This window comes from Trichechus manatus, unplaced genomic scaffold, assembly GCF_000243295.1.
Source record: "Trichechus manatus latirostris isolate Lorelei unplaced genomic scaffold, TriManLat1.0 scaffold00159, whole genome shotgun sequence".
Classification (NCBI taxonomy): domain Eukaryota; kingdom Metazoa; phylum Chordata; class Mammalia; order Sirenia; family Trichechidae; genus Trichechus; species Trichechus manatus.
The window spans coordinates 5,427,642-5,432,341 of NW_004444095.1; the positions used below are offsets into that span (position 1 = coordinate 5,427,642).

The window sequence follows — 4,700 nt, forward strand, 5'->3', positions numbered from 1 at the left end:
ACCCCATAAAGGAGGGTATAACCCAGAACTTTTTTATCAGTCCTGAGAGGAGGGGGTGGTGACTGGGAGTAGCTTTCGCTGACTCACCTCAGAAGTCTGAAGTGCCTTAGGCTGATGGAGGAGGCCTCATTTCAGCACTGGGAGGAGTTCCAGGCATTCAACGTTTCAAGGTAAGATGCTGAGTGTACTGAGGGGACCATTCAACCCAGAACAAAGAGAGTTCCCCAGATAAGAGCCTGACCCCTGCTGTCAGCCCTGGGACGCCCTAGAATAGCTATCCAGACTGAGTTGCCCCCTGACTTTTGCCTGGGACATTGCAGGGAGGTGAGTCCTGGTCTGAGAAGTGCTGCCTCAGGTGAGCAAAGGGAGGTGTCCCAAGCCCTGCCGGGAGTCAAGATAAAATGCTGGGTGAGGACTGAGGGGACCACCCACCCATGAAGGGAGAGGGGCCCTCAGAACTCTGTTGTCAGCCCTGGGAGGAAGGGGTGAGGTGATTGGGAGTAGCTTCCCCTGACTTTTGCCTCAGGAGTTTGAGGGTGGTGAGGGCCTTGTTCTGAGTGGTGTGGCCTCAAGTCAGCAGAAGGAGGAATCCCAGACACTTCCAGGAGTCAAGGTAAGATGCTGAGTGAGGATTGAGTGAACCATGACTCCGGAACAGCAAGGATCTCATAGAGCCACACCCCTGCTGTCAGAGCTTGCATACTCTGTAATAGCTGTCAGACTGAGGTGCTTCCTGACTTTGACTTTGGGAGTCTGAGGGAAGTGAGGGCCTTGTAAGGGATATTACCTTAAGTCAGCAGACGGAGGAGTCCCAGTCTCTGTTAGAGGTCAAAGTGAGGACTCTTAGTGAGGATTGAGGGGATCATCCACCTCAGAACAACAGAGCCCTAACAGAGTCCTGCCACCTGCCGTTAGCCCTGGGAGGCCCAGGCAGGTATGGTTTCATGAGTGGCCAACTCACTTCTTTCACAGCAGTGTTTGTCACCCCTCTGGCTTTCCCCTCTGGGAGGTTCTGGGGAGAGTTGTCAGTCTGAGGTTCTCCCTTACTTCTTTCTTTCTCTGGTATCCCAGGGAGGTTAGGGCCTCTTTCTGAGGTGATAGGCCTTTGGTCAGTAGAGAGAGAAGTCCTAGATCCTCCCAGGAGTCACAGTGAGGATTCTGAACAAGGACAGAGAAGACCATCCACCTCATAACAGAGGGAACCCCACAGAGCCTGATCTTACCTGCCCCTGTTGTCAGCTCTGGGAAATCTCGAGCTGGGCTGGCTGGCCGTACTTTGAAGAGCCATTTCACTTCCTCCTTCAGCTTTTTGCAGGAGAGGACAGGAGACCTCTGAGGTCCTAAAGCACTGCCCTCAGGAGAAGACAAGTGGAGGCAGCTTTCATAAGGGCCACCATGGTTGAGTTTACCAGCTGAGGCCACTCATGTTCTTCTTTTCTCCTTAGGTTGTACTCATACTCCTGCCTACTGCCATCAACAATAGTGATCATGTCTCAAGGTCAGGAGAGTCCATGCTCCACACATGAGCAACACCTTGAGGCCTGCAGTGAGTCCAAGGGCCTGGAGGTTGCACAGATCCTCAAAGCTTTGGAGGACAACATCTCCCCCTCCTCCCATCCTCTAATATCTGGCAACATGGAGGAGGTTCCTGCTGCTGAGACAACCAGTACTCACCAGGATAGTCAGAGTGGCTGCTCTTCCTCCACTGCTATCATAACCACCTCATCAGGCAAATCAGCTGAGGGCTTCAGTATCCCAGATGAAGAGGAAAGTCCAACCACCTCACATTCACCACCAGACATCGAAGACCTGCCCATAGATCCTCTAGACGAGAAAGTAGCTTTGATGGTGTAATTCCTGCTGTACACGTATCAAGTGAAAGAGCTGATCACAGAGGAGGAAATGCTGGATATTGTTATCCAAGAATATGTTGTAGGGAAAAAACATCACAAGGTTTAGTAAAGCAAAAAGAAAATTTTATTCGGCATATATTCAAAAGGCAAAAATGAGAAGTGGACAAGCGTGCTGCCACAGCCATGTCTGCCCAAGTCCAAGGCAATATTACAGAATAGGCAGGAATGGGAAAACAGACAAGCATGCTGCCAGAGCCATGTCTGCCCAGTCTGAGGAACGTTACAAAATCATCAGTGTATATTAACATTACAAACTGGCAAAACCATTGAAAGCTTCACCTTTTCACAGATTGGCTAGAAACTGTGATCCTGCATTTTGAATCACCTTTCTTAACAATCATTGGTACAGGTTTTGGTAACGACAGTCAGGAGGGTCTTCACTCATCCAACAAATTTTCTATTCACTAAATGCTAATAGAAAAAGATAAGAGTGAAAACTCTTTAGTGTTCTGTTTGATCGGTTGCCTAAAAGATATTCTCCAAGATTATCCTAGCTATTGTCTTTATAACTCAGAGCCCAGTTGATGTGTCCTTGTGAGTCCTTGTGAGCCCAGCTCCAGCTGGTCACATTCTCCATGCTCAAGGACAGGGAATAATTACTCCAATATTATTACCTAAATCAAATACAAAGATTACTTCCTTGAGATCAAAAGAACCTCTGAGCTCATAGAGCTGGTCTTTGGCTTTGATCTGAAGGAAGTAGACCCCACCAGCCACTGCTATGCTCTCATCAATAAACTGGGTCTCACCTTTGATGCAAGGCTGAGTGGTGATGAGGGCATGCCTAAGACAAGCCTCTTGATAATTATCCTGGGCATGATCTTCATGAAGGGCAACTGTGCCACTGAGGAGGAGATCTAGGAAGTGCTGAATACGATGGATCTACATTCTGGGAGGAAGCACTTCATCTTTGGGGAGCCAAGGAAGTTCATCACCAAAGATTTGGTACAGGAAAAATACCTGGAGTACCAGCAGGTGCCCAACAGTGATCCTTCATACTATAAATTCCCCTGGAAACCAAGAGCCCACGCTGAAACCAGCAAGATGAAACTCCTGGAGTTTTTGACCAAGATCCATGAGTCTAATCCCAGTTGTCTCCCATCCCAGTATCAGGAGGCTTTGAGATGAGGCAGAGAGAGCCCAAGCCAGAATTGAAGGCAGGGCTGGCATTACTAACTTGGCCAGTGCAAGTTCAAGTGCCAAGCCCAGCAACTTCTCCCACCCCTAGTCAAGTCTGAGGCAGATTCTTGGCTTTGTCTTTGAAGAAAGCAGTCAACCTTCTAAGTAGTGGAGGGCCAGGGTGAGGCTGCAGGGAACACAGTGTATAACATTTTTGGGTTTTTGTTTTATATGGTTAACTTGGAATTTACCTTCCTTTTTGTTGTTGTTTTGTTTGTTTTCTTAGTTTTGAAATGTTGTTCCTTTTAATGTAATGGTTACTTAGCTTTAAAATCTAAGTTTGTGAATGATGTTGGTTATACACTTATTGCTGTTTATGAAGTTTAAGAATAAGTGTTTTGTCTGTTTGCAAAACAAATGGAGAAACTGACCATCTTATATTATGATTTAGAAAAAAGATAACATGGCATTGGAATAAGCGTTGCCTTGGAAACGTGAAAGAACTCAGCAGTAAAATAGTTTCCCAACTTTTTTCAAGAAATAGAGAAAAACATAATACTAAAAGATGGTCGATTCTTTGCTTTGGTTATCCTTTTTAGTCTGTTGTTCTGTAAAGTCAAATGGTACATACATGGATTTACTTAGTTTACTTAAGAATGTATGAGATCTGGAGGTGAGATGGGAAGGCAGAGAGGGTTAGGAGTTGGTTAAATGGACATGGGGAATCAGGGGTGGAAAGGAGGAGTGTGCTGTCACAGTATGGGGAGAGCAATTAGAGTCACGTAACAATATATGTATAAATTTTTGTATGGAAAAAATAAAAAAGAATGTATGAGAAGTAATTCTTAGTAAATTAGACCTCACGCTCACTGGCTCATTTATTCCTTAAATTTTAATTGAGCATCTGCTCTTTCGAAAGCACTGTGTTAGTACTGGGGATGCTAGGATAAACAAGACTAAGCACCTGCCCATGGAATTTCAGAGTCTAGGAGCAGCAATCTTGTAAAGATGATGGTGAGTATCCTTTAACATCAAAATAAACAGTAAAAAGCAGTGAGGAGATGATGGGATGGGGGAGTCCATCTATCTTAGTCATCTAGTGCTGCTATAACAGAAATAGCACCAGTGGATGGCTTTCACAAAGAGAAGTTTATTTCCTTACAGTAAAGTAAGCTAAAAGTCCAAATTCAGGGCATCAGCTCCAGGGGAAGGCTTTCTCTCTCTGTTGGGCTTCTCATCAATCTTTCCTAGACTAGGAGCTTCTCTGCACAGGGACCCCAGGTCAAAAGGATGTGCTCTGCTCCCAGCACTGCTTTCTTGGTGATACGACGTCCCCCTGGGTCTCTGCTCGTTTTTCTCTTTTATATCTCAAAAGAGATTGCCTCAAGACACACTCCTGTCTTGTAGATTGAGTCCTGTCTCACTAACACAACTGCTACCCATACCCTCTCATTAACATCATAGAAGCAGGATTTACAACATATAGGAAAATCACATCAGATGACAAAATGGTGGACAATCGTACAATACTGGAAATCACGGCCTAGCTAAATTGATACACACATTTTTGGGGAGACATAATTCAATCCATGACACCATCTGAGAGTAGTAAAGTGTAAATCTCTAAGACAAGGCAGGCTGGGGCCTTGGGAAACTGCAAATTCTTCA

At 45.5% G+C, this 4,700-nt stretch overlaps 1 pseudogene; it reads left to right on the forward strand.

Annotated features, from left to right (window-relative positions):
• The first annotated feature begins 1,488 nt into the window (after positions 1-1,488).
• Positions 1,489-3,141, forward strand: LOC101360095 (melanoma-associated antigen B16-like; annotated as a pseudogene).
• The last annotated feature ends 1,559 nt before the right edge of the window (positions 3,142-4,700 follow it).